We start from the raw sequence: 15,579 nt of genomic DNA on the forward strand, positions 1-15,579 counted from the left end.
AAGCCAGGCCGCTGCTCCGTGTGCTCCCGGCTGAGTGGCACGTGGCTCCGCACACCAGCGTGTCCAGGCCGTGTTTCATCTCCCTGCCTCAGCCCCAATTTATGTCAGGCAGAGGCTGACGCGGGGACAGGTATGACAAGTGTTTGGCTTCCTGTTTGAAAATTGGCAAGAGAAAAACTCTCCCCATAAAAATATTCTATCTACATACCTCCTGGATGTCACCGAGAGGCCCCGTCATGGCCCAGACAGATGGTGGCCCTAATGGACTCCATTCTTCACCCGCGGCCTGAGCCTGGCCTGGTTCCTGGGGTGGCCTGAGGTGGGTGGCGGCAGTGTGTGTGTGTGTACACTCATGCAGGACCCCTCGGGCCAGACTGTGGTGTGGGAGGGGAACAGGTGTGGGAGGGGTTCTCGGGAGGACAGCCCTTCAGGGTGTGTGTCTGAGAATAGAGGGGGCATCCCTGAGGGTGCTACCTGAGCAAAGGCGAGGCCCAGTGCTCCTGCCTGCCAGGGCCTGGGTAAGGCTGGCTTAGGCGCCAGCGTGCCCTTTCTCACTGTGACTTGACCTCCCCTCAGTCAGATGGGGACCGTGGTCCCCGCTGGGGGCGACATGAGGCACTTTTTGGATGCTCCCGCAGGGTGGGCGAGCTGGGCATTTCCTGTGCACTCACTGTGCGCCTGCTCCCGGGAGCTGTGTGGTCTCTGTGCCCCCTGGGAGCTGGGTCTCTTTATCTCCACTCTCCAGGTGAGGGAATGGTTCCTAGAGGTTGGGAGACCTGCCTGAGGCCCCACTAAGGCAGAGCCCTGGGCAGGGACCCCAGGCACAGGGCTTTGGGGAGGGATCCTGCTGCTCTCGGATAGCCTCACCCACCTTTTCCAGGGCAGGGCTGCCCCCCCACTGAGCCCTGTCCCCCCACCTCCAGATCACAGGAAGCCTGAATAGGCATGCCCATCCTCTTCAGTGCCGAGGGGCCCAGGTGTGGGGATTAGGGAGGCAGCCTCACCCACCTTTTCCAGGGCAGGGCTGCCCCGTCCAGTTCAGCACCCACGACCAAATAGAACAAACTAAAAATACTTCCGATTTTACTGGTTTGTGTACATTACAGGGAATCTGGAGAAATACAGCAGAATTTTAAGAAAGGAGTTATGTTAATCAGCTCAGGTTATTATAACAAAATACCACGGACAGGGTGGCTTAAAGAACAGACATTGCTTCTCACAGTTCTGGAGGCTGGAAATCTGAGACCAGGTGCAGCAAGGTCAGGTTCTGGTGAGGGCTCTCTAACTGACTTGCAGACAGCCACCTTCTTGCTGGATCTCACGTGGAGAGAATGAAAACCAGCTCTCCTGCATCTCTTCTTAGAAGGACTCATCCCATTACGGGATCCCACCTCAGGACCTCATTAAATCGAATCACCCAGTGCCCCATGGATTCTCCTGGCCTGGACATCCCCAGGGAATGCTGTCTGCACAACCTTGAAACTTGCCCATGGTGGTGGGCTTTTCTTGCATTCACGTGACGAGCATTTATGGAGTTGCCACTGTGTACTGGTCACCAGCTGTGGTGCTGCCCCATGAAGCCCTTAGGAGCAACTGATAGAAGCAAACAGCGCCAGCACCTGTTAAATGGATCAGCAAGGTGTGGGGTGAAGGGGGCTCCCTGGCAGTGGCCGGAGGTGGGGTGTTTGGGACCCTGGGGTGGTTCACCAAAGTTCCCCCACCCCTGGGGATTCTGTCAGGTTCTCAGACCCAACCTCCCATTTCACAGATGACAGGCCTGAGAGGCCCAGGTCACTGGTGGTATCTGAGCTTTGCTGGGTATAGTGTCTGGGTTCGGGGTGCCCCAGCCTCATGGGTCTGCTGCAGCCCTAGGGTTGTGGGGGAGGCAGCTGGGGAGGAGCTGAAGCGGGGTGGGTAGGCGAGGTCTGGCTTCCTGTGGGCCTGACCTGGGAGGGAGGCAGCTGGCTGCCTGCCCAGTGGGTTGCAGGGTTTTAACCAGAAGAGGTGCCGAGGCCTGGGCCAACGGCACTGCCCTGAGCAGGCTGGGTCTGCCAGCCGCACTGGGCGGAGGACCAGGTCTGTCTGACCTGCGCCTGGGCTTATGCCTGGAACCCTCCTGCATTGAGCTAGAGGAGGAAGGAATGGGGAATCCAGATGGGGGCAGGGTGTTGTGAAACCATTAGGAACATTTTGGGGGGGGGAAAGGCCAATGCCTTTTCAGGCTTAATAAAGTCAAGCCATGGCCTACGGGGCAGGGGGATATGGGAGGTCAGCTGGGTCCTTTGTGGGGTGAAAGGTCAAGCTGCTCTGGCCCTCAGGGTTCCATGGGGGAATGAATGGAATGTGACCTGCAGATGCATCCCCCGGTCCCTCATGGCCCAGCCATGGCTGCCAATGCCTGTGGTGGTCCCAGCAAGGCCTTGGGCTTTGGGGGCTCCTCCCCCAGCCTGATCCTTGGCTCCCCGGGACATCTGTGCCCCGGGTGTGATGGGGTCGTCCAGGCTTCTTTTGGAGCTTCCGGCAGGTGTGGGGGTGGGGAGAGACCCTGCTGGGGTACCTGCACTGACCTCTTACTTGTCCCCAGGGCAAATGCTGAGAAAATGAGGCCATCCTGCCTGGCTCCGCCCCCAGGGCAGCCGACCCCCTTCTGCAGCCTGGAGCGCCAGGCGCATCAGCCTCAGGAAGTAGCCGAAATACACTGACCTGTTTTCCAGGAGGCAGCGGCGCCTTCTTCTCCCACCCCCGATGGTGAGAAGCCGCCAACCATTTCCATCCCAAATTGATTTCAAATAAGGAAGAGTTATCACATACCATCATATGGGAATAATTTATCACTTGTTAATAAAAGAGCAATTACTTATTCACGTCGCCCCTGCCTGTGCGCTGTGGGTTCAGTTGCAGGGACATGATTAGGACCCTCACAGAAGCCAAAGGAAGCTTGTTTGTGCTCAGCCACGGCCACGGAGAACCCTCCCCTGGGCCTGAGGGTCCTCAGTCTGGGGTCGGGGACTCAGATCTATGAGATGGGAGCAGGGCAGAAGTGAGGAGGGGTCAGGAGAAGTGGCAGCAGGACTGTGGAAGGCCCAAGCACACAGATGGACTTTCAGGCTGGAAGCTGTCTCTTTAAATGTCTGGATTTCAGAGGCTTCTGGAGCCAAGAGCCTGATCATCCTTGGGGACACGGAGAAGGGGTGGGGAGTGGGGGAGGCGTACTCGGCACCCTTGGCTGAGCAGGGGCTGAAGAGGAGCGTGTGGGGCCTCATCCCTGCACCAGACACCAGGCCCCGCCCTGCTGGAGCTCTCAGCCCCACTTTCTCCTGCACCTGGGAGACGCCTACTTCTGACCCATGTTCGCCTCCACCTTCGCAGACACGCTTGATTTTCTCCTATTTATTTATCCCTACCTCTGAGATTTCAGTGCAGCCTTTTTTAGAAAGACAACACTGTGGTCAACGATATCTCGCTCAAAGTTAAAACCTGCGCCCAGCCCTCAGAGGCTGGTCTGGAAAATCGGTTTGCATTCCTGGAAGGCAGCCACTGTTGCCTCATTCTTCATTGTTCCCAGTGGTTACCTTCACATTGCCACGGCTCCTTCCCCAGCTCCCTCTTCCTGAGCACACTCCCTGGTGCGGCTGTCTTGCTACCTTCAGTTAATTCATAACCAGTGTTTCCAAGCTCAGGTCGCATCAATAAATGCTCTTCGCTACTCTTGTGTGGCCTTTTGTTTTTCCTGGAGTTTACAGTTGACTTTGTCTTTTTTTTTTTTCTCTTGTCCTATCTGCCACTCCCATGTGCTTCCTCTTCATGTCAGGTCTTCTACTGGGCCTCTGGTTTTACCGCAAGGAGGTCTCACCCCAGGCTTTTGTCCTGCTGTCCCCACCTGGACCAAGGAGCTATGGACCCCTCACAGCGCCCAGGACTTCCCTTCGTCACCCAATGTTTCTTGGGCCCCGTGTTTTCCTCCTTCAGGGTTTATGTCCTATTTTAGCGAAAGCACACCCCCCACTAGCTCTCTAAGGAAGGCGCAGTGAAGAATCATTCTATTATGTTAGCAATCAGTTCAAGCTGCCTTGGCCTGGTCCAGAATTCCACGTTGAAAACAGTTCCTCCTCGCAGTTTTAAAGCCATAGCGATGAACAGATGGGCGCCCAGTGTGCTGTGGAGAAACCTGGTGCCATGTAGCTTTTAGTCTGGGTGCCTCGGGCCTCCTGAGGCCTCAGATTGCGCTGTGAATGTCATTTGTTGTGCTAGGCACTTGCCCAGTGGAGGACCAGGTCTTGGGCTCTGGGAGCTTTTCTGGTATTATTTCTTTGGTAACTTTTTTCTCTTCTATTTTCTCTTTTCTGTTTCTGAAACTCCCCATGTACAGATGTTGGACCTGAATATCTGTCTTCTGAATATCATCATTCCCCACCCCCCTCTTTCTCATTCACTTTTCTTTTTGTAGGACTTCCTTGACCTTGTTTTCTAACACTTCTATTGATTTTTTATTTTATTTTAGCAATTCTATTTTTAACTTCCAGGCACTCTTCCTGTTTTCCGATGGCTCCTTGTTCGTGGCACCCTGTTCTTGTTTTAAATCCTCTTCTATCCCTACAAGGACACTGATTAGATTTCCCGAACTTGTATCTGTTCCTCCCTCCGCACTGCCTCGGCTTCCCAGAGCCATTTTCCCTCTGGTCTCCATTGGAGCCTTTTCCAAACTCCTCGTTTCCTGGCCACACCTCCGAGGGAAGCACTAAAGGGGACCAGACGCTCTGCTGAGACTGGCAGGGTTTGGGCCACCAGGCAGGAGCCCCAGGAGGGGCGCCCCTTTCTCTGGGTGTTTCTTCAGGGGAGCAGCCCATCACCTGTTCCTTGCGCCTCTCAGCGTGTATCCCGTCCCCATCATCGTGGGGCTCAGGGATGAACACGTCTCCCACACGGGTGGTGGGTGGGCGGGTAGGGAGGTGGAGCCCCGAGGGTGCCAGGGTTGCCTGAGAAGCAGCAGCAACCTGACTCAGTGCTCAGGGCAGACAGGACTCCCTCATGAGGGAGAGCTCCAGGCCTGTCTGTGAGTCTGTTCTCTCTGCTGGGGCTGAGCTAGGTGGAGGCGGGGAAGTGGCTCTAGGCATTGCTTGCAGCTCAGCCTGGCTGCTGCGCCCTCCTCCCACCCTGACACCGCCTCTCCTGGCTGGAGCAGGCCGCCAGGCCAGGCTGGAGCCGCCTTGAGACAAGCAGACAAGCAGCAAGGCTCCGGGTGCCACCCCTGTAGTTGGGCCTCATTTCCCTGGGCTCCTCGCGTGAGACAGGCTTGACCGGGTCGGATTAGCAGAGGCCCACACCAGCCTCTGGGGAGGCAGAACTCTCTGGCCACAGAGCTGGGCCCCAGGTGTGGGTGCTTAGTGGGGTTTCCAGGCTGGAGGCATCTTGGGGCCCCAGGGAGGTGGGGGCTGGCCCATCATCATCCTCATGTCACTGGCAGGCAGCACACTCAGTGTGGGCCGGCAGCTTCCCCAGCCACTTGGGGAGGGGGTGATGGAGCCCAAAGCTCAGACCCCAGGGCCCCCACCTCAGCAGCCCAGGGAACAGAAGGCTTGGGCTGAGGACAAGGCCCTGTGGGGGTCAGGAGCCCAGAGCATGCCGGTCCACTGCAGGGGTGGCGGTCAGCTGCCCCTTCCTGCTGTGTGGGTCTCTGGGAGTCAGGGCCTGCTCTGGCCTCCTGGGACTGTGGGGTGGAGCCCGGGACCCTAACCTCACTGGTGCTCTGTGCTCACCCCACCTCTCTGAGCCTCAGAGCCCTTGTCTGAGGAGTGGGGTTGACAGTCACCCCCTCACTGTGCTGTGGGATGGGGGAAGTCTGCACCTGGGGCCATTCCCAGGGAGGCCAAGGATCCCATTTCTCCCCTTTCTCCCCTTCCTCCCTGTTCCCCTCCCCCCTGGTGGTGGGTGCTATGTGAGGCTGGGGCTGGGACAGAGGACTGACCGGAGACAGACTTGCCCCAGAGGCCCCTTGCGGCATCAAGGCACTGGTGCTGGAATGGGGTGTCCCCCAGCCACTGTGCTGCTCCGGGGTGTCTGGTGGCCACCAGCACTGGCCCACCCACCACTCACTCACCCCTGCAGCTCCCTGTCCTCGTGTGAGGCTGGCTGCATTCCTAGGGGCCCCGGGTCAGCTCCTGGCTCCCTGTGACCCCAGGGCCTCGCACGTGGCTGATGTGATGGCGAGGAGGACTGTGGGCCTGCACAGTTCACTTTCCTTTAAGATTCTGGTCCGCAGGGTGGGTCGGAGGCCCGGTCACAAGGGGACCCCACACCCTGGTGCCTCTCTTCTTTCCTAATCCGAGTCGTCCCATCTTTGTTCTTAAAGGGAAAGATCCCATCAAGCTGGGCTGGACCCCTGACGTCCTGGGAACTGACCAGCTGCTTCCCCTCCTCCCAGCCCAAGTGGACAGTGTAATGCTAGTTGGTCGGCGAGCCACCCTCAGGGCAACCTGGCTGTGGACTCCCTAGAGGAGGGCACATTATCCTGGGGTGGCAGGATTGGTGTGGAGGGGCTGTGGCCCCAGAGCCCCCTGCCCCCTCCAAAACTACCTCCCCATAGACACGTCTCCCTGAAGCTCCACCCTCCTCCTCCCCAGCAGGGTCTGGGGATCGGTGCCTCCTCCCGGTGCCTCCTCCCTCTCTCCTCACAGACACTCCAGTTCTGTCTGTGTTTTAACTTGTCCTCTCTGTGCGCATTTGATGACCAGCCCTCCCACGGCCTCTTTAGCCAAATACTTGTTTTTCTTTTGACCTGCGGGCCGTTTCAGGTTCACCTCCTCCCCTCACCACCCTCCAGCCTCATGAGATGCTGCCAGGCCCTATCCATCCCTGGCATGTGGCCTCGGCCGGCCAGTGGCCTTCTCTGACCCTCAGTCTCCTTTTCGTTGGGTGGGGGTTTGCGTGACTCCATGAGGCCGTGGTGAAGGTGAAGGCAGCAGCCCCCACCTTCTGCAGGCGCTCGCCACGCTTCCATCACAAGCCAGGTGGGCACACTATTTCTCTAAATGGCCAAGTACTAAATAATTACAGCTGCGTGGGCCGCACGGCGTGTCAGGCCACTCCACTCCGCTGGGCAGCTCTAAAGCAGCCACAGGAAGCAGACAGGTGGGGCTGCCTGCCCACGACACGTTATTTGCCACAAAATGCTGGATGCCACAGCGGTTCTCAACCTGTGGGTCGCGACCCCTTTGGCAGTCGAACGACCCTTTCACAGGGGTCACCTAAGACCATCCTGCAGATCAGATATTTACATGACGATTCATAAACGTAGCAACATGACAGTTATGAAGTAGCCACGAAAATAATTTTATGGTTGGGTCACAACAGGAGGAACTGTATTTAAAGGGCCAGAGGGTTGAGAACCACTGGGAATAGAAGATTCAAGGGCCCATTGGCTCTGGCAAGGGCTGCGGTGTGGCCACCTGAACGCGGTGGTCGCCTGGCCTTGGCTGGTGGTGACTCCAATGGGAGAATCTCAGGCTGTGAAGGTCATTCTCTGCCTCGAAACCCTCATTCCCTGGAAAGCTCACCAGTTCGCACGGGGCTTCTCCATGGGCTCCACGGGGCTGCTCCCACCTTTGCAAACCCCGGCTCAGTCTCAGAGCCCCTGAGCCCCCGCTCCGTGTCCGTGAGAGCGCGGCTGTTCTGGGACAGCTGGGAAGGGCTGCAGTCCAGCCGCTCCACCCAGACTGGGGCTGATCCCAGGCGGCTGAGAGGCAAGAGGGGCTGATCCTAGAGGGCAACGCGACAAGGGCCTCCCAAGATCTGCACTTGTCTTTTCATAGCAGAATAAATCCCGCTCGAGCAGAGGCCGCCTGCCTGTCTTGTTTGTGATGTTTGACAAGTGCTGAGGGCTCGAGAGCATGTGGGGATATGCCCTCTGGTCTTCTCCTCCACAAGCCTTCTTCTGCTTCCTGGGAGGGGCTCCCATGTTTGCCCCGCCTCACCACAGCAACCCCTCTGCTGTCCACTGCCCCTGGGCCCTGACCCACCCAGGCCCCGGCAACAGAAGGCCCAAGAGTGCACTCCTATTGTGTACTCCTATGGCACGCACCCCAAGTATGCGGTCCTATAGCGTGAACCCCGAGTGTGTGTTCCTACAGCATGCACCCCAATGATGCCTTCCTATAGCATGTGCCCAAATAGGTACCCTCAGTGTACATTCATGTAGCGTGCACTCCGGGTGTGCTTTCCTACTGTGTGCAGCCTGACTCCGTGCTCCTGCACTTTGCCCTCACAAGACTGTGCACTCTGGGCCTCACAAGGTTGGTCAGCCTTGTGTAGGTGGCAGATGCAGGGTCCTGGGAAGAGGAGGGATGAGTGGATGGGAAGGAGTCAGGGCGAGCAGCTCGGAGTGGGGGCAGGTGTGTAGCAAGGCAGATCCCAGTCCCTAGCACCAGGAGTGCCCCTCTCCTGAGCCCCCCAACCCCGCACCCCTAGGACAGGGGCATGTCAGCCACCGGCTGGCTTACCGTTAGTGTTCTCCGGGGTCTCAATCCTCTGATGACTGTCGGAATCAATTAGCCAAGAAACTGATGAGCTGGTTGTGGAAACAGAACTCTCCGGGTAATTAGCAGCAGGTGTGTGTTGGTGGCCTGATAGCGTGGAAGGGATGCTGGCCAAGTCCCTGGGGTGGACGGATCTTCAGCTGGCAGAGCCCCCAGATGCTAGTATCCCCAGCCCCTAGCGTGGGGCTCCCTGGAGCGCGGGCCATGGGAGGTGGGCAGGTGGAGACCTGTGGGCTGGACAGGGCGAGGTTCCAGAGCCTTCCAGGCCAGCAGCCCAGCCTTGTCCCAGTCTCCAGGCCAAGGATCCTGATCATCAGACCGTCTGCCGGGACCCTGTCCCTGGCAGTGGGCCCGAGGCCTCCTCCCCTGGTATCCTCTGACATCTGGAGACGGCTCAAGGTTCTGCGACACCTTAAATCCCCACATGGTACATGCCGCAGGGCACGGTGACCGCCTGCGCTCATCTTACTCCTGGATCACACTGTCACAAGTCAGGGTCTCATCCTGGTCTCAGGCCTCAGTGCCCAGCACAGCACCTGGTGCGTTTGGCTGAGTGAGTGAAGGTTGAGTGAGGGAGGGAGGCCCCAGTCACAGGGAGTTCCCTCCGGCCTCCACCTCTCAGATGGGCCAGGCCCCTCCCCTGCCAATCTCAGTTTCCTTGACTTGAGAGGGCCCTTGGGCTGCCCTCCCAGGTGTGGTACTGGCTGGAAATTTTGAGGAAGAATAGAGCTTGGGCTTGAGGTGAAGATGATGGGTAAGGTGGGGGTAGGGGAGCTTTAACTCTTCACAGCCCAGCGAGGTCTCTCATGGGCCCGGCACCATGACCTTGGGAATGCTCCTAGCACTGGGGCTGTGAGCAAGCAGCTTTCCCCCACCCAAACTCGTTTTCTCAACTGTAAAATGGGTAAATAAGCTAGAGCTCTTGGAGAGTTAGCAGACAGACGGGCCCAGCCTGGGCCTGGCCTGCTGGCCCTGGGTCCACCTGTGCCCAAGTGCATTCAGGAGGCCGGTCTTGCCAGCTCTGCCTGAGTCTCAGTGGGACAGCGGGCAGGCTCTGCCTCAGTTTCCTCCACTGCACACAGCTTGGCCGGAAACTGACCCGCCCTGGCTCCAGCACCCTCCTGCCATGGCGGTGACATGGCCCATATGGACCAGGCCCACTCCTGCAGCCACTGCCCTGAGAAGATCAATAAGGGCAGAGCGGGCAGCAGGGGTGTCAGCCACACCCCTTCCAGGGTGGGCTGCCCCCCACTGGAGCTGTTGCCACTCTCCCCCCCCCCCCCCCCGCCTGGCACCTGGAGTCGGGGAAGGGCCTGGGAAGTGCAATGAGCATGCACGCTGCCCATGCACATGCCTGCGGGCCCCAGGATGGGCGGAAGGTGGGTGGCGAGTGTGAGAAGCGAGTGAAGACTGAGGTGGGGACAGATGGAAGGCAGAGGATTGGTTGGTGGAGGGCTGGCACAGGGCAGGAGTGCGAGCACAGCGCTGCCCTGACCCTCTGCGGCATGTGGACACCACCGGCTCCACCCCCGACCGGAGCTATTTCTGGCCTCAGTGTGCTGAGCTATGGCCTCCTGTCCGGCCTGGTAACTGCGGTCTGTGCCCTGACCCTTCACGGATGGTTCTGGTGCTCGAGAGGGTCCTGAGTTGACTGATGTCCTGGCTGTGCTCTAGCTGCCCAGCCCCCCTACAGCCGACTGACCCCAGCCTCCCATGCCGGGGGGTGGGGGTGGGGTGGGGTGGGGGGAGCAGGTAACAGCTCAGAGCCTTAGAAATGTCTCCTCACAGCCACCAATGACACAGGAGGGAGCCAGGTGCCCTGGCACCTGTCCACGTCCTCGCAGCCCGGGCCCCACTCCTGCCGAGGTCACACAGTGGCCACCCCTCAGGCCTGGGATGGACGCGCTGCAGCTCCTTCACTCTCCCACCTTTCCCCAGCGGTTCTCAACCTGTGGGTTGCGACCCCTTTGGCGGTCCAACGACCCTTTCACAGGAGTCGCCTAAGACCATCCTGCAGATCAGATATTTACATGACGATTCATAGCAGTAGCAGCATGACAGTTATGAAGTAGCAACGAAAATAATTTTATGGTTGGGTCACAACATGAGGAGCTGTATTTAAAGGGCCAGAAGGTTGAGAACCACTGTAGACCTTCTCTAGGTCTTAACTACTTGCTGCCTCTGTTTCCTAATCTGTGAAATGGGCTCATGATACTGAAAAGCAAACTGATTCTTATGCAGCTCTGACTCACACCTTTTATACCAGCTGCCGGACCTTCATAACAGCCCCTGAGGTGAGAGTTTCTGCCACCCCATTGTAGTGTGGAAGCATCGAAATGGCGGGGAGGGATGCGGGGGGCACTGAACCAATGTTCTGGGACTCCAAGGCCACCAGCCCTGGGCTCTCTCTGTAGCCTCACTGGGTGGGGGCAGAGGCATCCCCATGGGACCTCAGGGGAGCTGCACCCCTGCGTACCTCAGCCCAGGCTGGGGGGCCCTGGAGTTGTGGGGGCCAGGATACACACCAAAGCCCTCTGGCTGGCCATCCTACTCCTGAGCTGCTGATCTCAGCAGCCGCCTGCCCACTGCCTGCTGCCCTGCAGCTGGTGGTGAGTCCCCGGATTTTCCTACCCCTCCTGGCTCCCCTCCCTTTCCCTCCCTATTCCTTCTCTTTCCACCTCCCTCCTCTCCCCTCCCTGTACCTCTCCAGGTTCCCTGTCCCCCTGTCCCAACATAGTGACCATGAAGGGGAACCTTTGCTGGGCAGGTGCTGTACCAGGGTGAACTGTGCAGGTGTCCTGCAGGGCCACGCCCAGGCCTGATGCCTCCCAGGCTCTGGAGCCGTTGGATCCATGGCCTCCTCAGCTGTCATTCCAGCTCCAGTTTGGTTACCCTGACAGAAGGGGTCCTATCTAGAATCCGGTCACTGTCTGACCCCTGCCCCAGGCAGGAGTGGCCAGTCCTCCCCCCACCATGCCCTGTGCCCACTGCTTCTGAGCCAGACCTGGGCTAAGGCAGGAGCCGCTCCACGTGGAGGGCGCTGCACTGAGGCCCGAGGAAAGAGAATCGGCTTTAGGGATGGCGGGAGAGGGATGGTTTGGGTTTGCACGTAGCTCAGGGAGCCTGGAGGCCTGAGGGACTGGTTTGGGTTTGTGGGTGGCTCAGGTGGCCTGGCAGCCTGGTGTGGGGTCAGGACGGCCACAGGGGCTTTGGAGGGGCGTGTTGTGATGTGGTTTCCTGTGTGCGCCGTGGTTCCCGTGTGTGCGCCGTGGTTCCCGTGTGTGTGTGAGCCGTGGTTCCCGTGTGTGTGAGCCGTGGTTCCTTGTGTGTGTGCGCGCGCCGTGGTTCCCGTGTGTGTGAGCCGTGGTTCCCGTGTGTGAGCCGTGGTTCCCATGTGTGTGCGCCAGAGCGCAGCAGGGCTGTTTTCTCACCACACGTGCCTGGAGGGAAACTGGCACTGGGTGCTCACTGAGGACCAGGACCCAGTGAGGCTGGCACAAGTGGGAGATGAGGCTGTGGGCAGGCAGGCGACCAGGCTGCAGCCGGTGGGCAGGTGGGACAGGGTGCAGCCTGGGGCCTCTGATGGGCAGATGGGACCAGCGAGAGGGCAGACCTAGAGGCCAGAAAGGCCTGGCGCAGGGGGCTGCAGAGGCCAGGGAAGATGGAGGACAGGATGGAGGGAGAGGCTGAGGGGACAGGTGGAAGGATGGGACGGGGGGACAGGAGACGGATGGGATGGGGAGGCCTTCTCGGGGTGGCAGTCCACCGTGGGTGTGGGAGGGGTCAGGTGAGTGACCGGGTCCAGCCCCCAGGGTGGGGTCAGGAGATGCCCTCCCATTTCCCCGGCTTGGTCTCCGGTATCCCCCACCCCCTGTGGGGAAGATGAACCCACACTGCAAAGTTGGGTTTGATTATCTCATAAAAAGATGCCCCCTTATGCTTGCTCAGCAGAGGGGTTGCCATGGAGACCAGCGGGCAGGCCCCAAGGGGGGCCGGGTTGGAGCCAATTACTGTAGCTGCTGCGAGGGGGGAGACCACCACCCGCTCCGGCGCTGACAGCAGGGTCTGTGCGGAAGGACTGAGCCTCAGAAGTTGGTTTCTGGAAAGCAATTGGCTCAGCGAGAATGGAGCCGCGTCTCTGTGCCTGATGCCCGCTTCCTGGCAGGGCCGGGCCGCTTGGCCGCTCTGCCAACCACTCCCAGGGCGGGGCAGCCGAGCCCGGGAACCTTGCTCAGAGCATTCTTAGAGCGGATATAGCTCCAAGCTCAAGTCTCCTGGGGGCCCAGACGGGCGAGGGCTGGAGGCCAGAGCGGCCGGCCCCCATGCTGGGGAAGTCAGCTGAACCTGACCCCAACCAAGTTCACAACCCATAGCTGCAGGCCTGGGAGCCACGGCACTGGGCAGGTGATGTGGCATGTGGCAGGCGTGGTCATGACGGGTGGCTGGTGACGGAGCGGGGTTGGCGTGTGGCCTGGTCTGTGGCATGTGCAGCTGGCTGCATGGCACCGTCACGATGAGGCACTGCCCTCGGTGCTGAGGGAGGTGCAGAGCCTGGCCCGGTCGGTGAGCACCTGCACCTCCCTCCCCCCACCCAGGTCTGGCTCTTCCACCGAGGTCTCAGAAACAGGAAGTGTGTTTTCCTAGCACAGTTACATCTCATGACAGCAGGTGAGATGCTGGTGGGAGCTGGCATCATGAGGCCTGACTTCCCCAGGAAGCTCTGCGAGGAGAGCTGGAGGGGGTGTCAGCTGTGCAAATAGACAACAGCCAGGGTGCCCCGCCGCGTCCCACCCATGGCCAGCCAGGAGGGGTGCCCAGGGCTTGGGGTGGAGGTGGGGTCCTAGGCCCGGCCTGCTTCTCTGGATCCCCATCCTGAGGCTACCAGGTCCCCAGCAGCTGACAGGGGACAGAGGCGGTCCCCCGACTGTGGGGAGAGGGCATCCAGGACCTGGGGACCAGAGTCCAGAAGGGCACATCCCTGTGACCACTGTCCATGCCAGTTGGCTGAGGCTCTGAGCTTAAGATGAGTGTCTGGACCAGCCCAGGCAGAGAGGACCCAGCCAGGCTGGGGGGCCCCAAGGTCATGGTTCGGGGTGGGGGAAGCTAGCCTATGGTCCTCTCCTTCCTCCCTCCTGGCTCCAGCCCCAGCACTCAGCCCTGCTCGTGTCTGCAGAATCCTGTGCTTAGCTAGCTGCCAAGGAAGGTGCTGGCTGTCAGTGCAGGTGTTAGCTGATAACTCACATGTTAGCTGATAAGCCCTAACCCTCCCAGGGGGGGTCACATTTTAATAGACTCACTCCTGAAGGCAGAGAGGACCTTCAGCATTCAAAGAGGGGAGCTCTGATGGCGGCATGATAGGCACTGAGCTTAGCTGGCGAGACCAGGGCTGGATGCGTCCCCTCTGGAGGGGTCTCCTGCCTAGTGTAGGTCACTGGTGAGGCCCCAGGTGTGTCTGGCCCCTCAATGGGGGAGGAAGAATGGGGGTGTAGCCCCCTGGGGCTGGAATAGATCTCGCTGAGCATGTGTCTGGGCAGGAGGGTTGCGGGCAGTTGGGGTTGTGCAAGGATTGTTGGGCTGGGAAGGAGTGAGCTGCTCACCTGGGGAGGAGATCAGGCGGCAGGTGAGGCTGAGAGAGGAGCCTGCAGGTGTTCCACTCCAAGGCAGGAAGCTCTCCAAGACTCTGCGAGTGTCTGTCGAGGAGGGAGCAGCCTGCCTGGAGGGGGCTCGCCCTTCTGAGCCCTGGACCCACCGGCCCTCAGGCGTCCAGCCTCCGGGTCCTGTGATAGGGTTGCTGGGACCCAGTTGGTGGAACCCCGGACTCCTGCAGGAGGACCGCTGGGGGCTCCGCCAGGTGCCTGCAGTTTCCTCATTAAGCACAGCTCCCTGTGGCGAGAGGCCTCCTCCAAATTGGGGCAGCCCTGGGCCTCAGTGTCTCCAGGAGCCTGAGCCACAGCCCCACCCCTCTTGTAGCCTAAGAGGGCCCAGCAGCGGACTGCCCAGCAGGCCTGAGCATGAGCCTCAGCTCAGGGCTCCTCGGAAGGACTCTGCCAGTCCGGCCCTCGAGTGTTTGGCAGAGCCTGTCCCTCAGCCTGGCCTGGGGCCTGTGGGGCAGGGGACAGGGCTGGGACCCACAGGGACAGCAGGAAAGCCCAGGGTCTGCGTTTGCTGGAGCCCGAGAAGGTATCTGCAGGGGTGTGTCCCTCTTGGGAGGCCTGCAAGGCGGCCCCAGCCAGGACCTGGCTAACCCCAAGGCGGCATGTGAGGGCCTGTGGCAGAGGGCCCTGGTGGCTTGGAGCCCTGGTGGCTTGGAGCCAGTGCCGTCAGCAGGACTCAGCCAAGCCGGGCAGGGTCCCAAAGTGGGAGTCGCTGATATGCCTCCGGCCAGATGTTGCCTGGAGGGCTGTCAGCAGATGGCACATGCTCGTGGGGCACATTGCTGACCGAGGTTGGAATACTGGCCTCCAGCTCCGAGGCCTCAGCCTCTTCCAGGGAACGTATGATCCCGTAGGCCAGTGGTCGGCAGACTCATTAGTCAACAGAGCCAAATATCAACAGGACAACGACTGAAATTTCTTTTGAGAGCCAAATTTTTTAAACTTAAACTATATAGGTAGGTACATTGTTATTCACTTAATTAGGGGACTCCTAAGGCTTAGGAAGAGCCACACTCAAGGGGCCAAAGAGCCGCATGTGGCCCGCGAGCCTCAGTTTGCCAACCACGGCCCTAGCAGGTTCCACGTGACAGGTACAGCAGGAAACCTGAGTTCCCCGGGGTGACAGCATGTCCTGGGGCAGCCTGGCTCCCGCACAACCCCTAACCACACAGGGCTCCTTGCCAGCTAACCGCCCTCTCCTCTGCCCACAGGGAGCCGGCTGCTGGCCTGGGTGCTGTGGCTGCAGGTGTGGCGGGTGGCGGCTCCGTGCCCAGGAGCCTGCGTGTGCTACAACGAGCCCAAGGTGACAACAGGCTGCCCTCAGCAGGGCCTCCAGGCCGTGCCCGCCGACATCCCCGTGGCCAGCCAGCGCATCTTCCTGCATGGCAACCGCA

General features: G+C 59.9%; 1 long non-coding RNA gene across 1 annotated transcript; it reads left to right on the forward strand.

The window, feature by feature from the left end:
- The first annotated feature begins 1,023 nt into the window (after positions 1 to 1,023).
- LOC107183949 lies at positions 1,024 to 3,706 on the forward strand. Its single transcript, XR_001514765.1, has 2 exons — positions 1,024 to 1,639; positions 2,585 to 3,706. It is a non-coding gene; the product is annotated as an uncharacterized LOC107183949 (long non-coding RNA).
- The last annotated feature ends 11,873 nt before the right edge of the window (positions 3,707 to 15,579 follow it).

This window comes from Myotis davidii, unplaced genomic scaffold (genome assembly GCF_000327345.1).
Source record: "Myotis davidii unplaced genomic scaffold, ASM32734v1 scaffold223, whole genome shotgun sequence".
NCBI lineage: Eukaryota > Metazoa > Chordata > Mammalia > Chiroptera > Vespertilionidae > Myotis > Myotis davidii.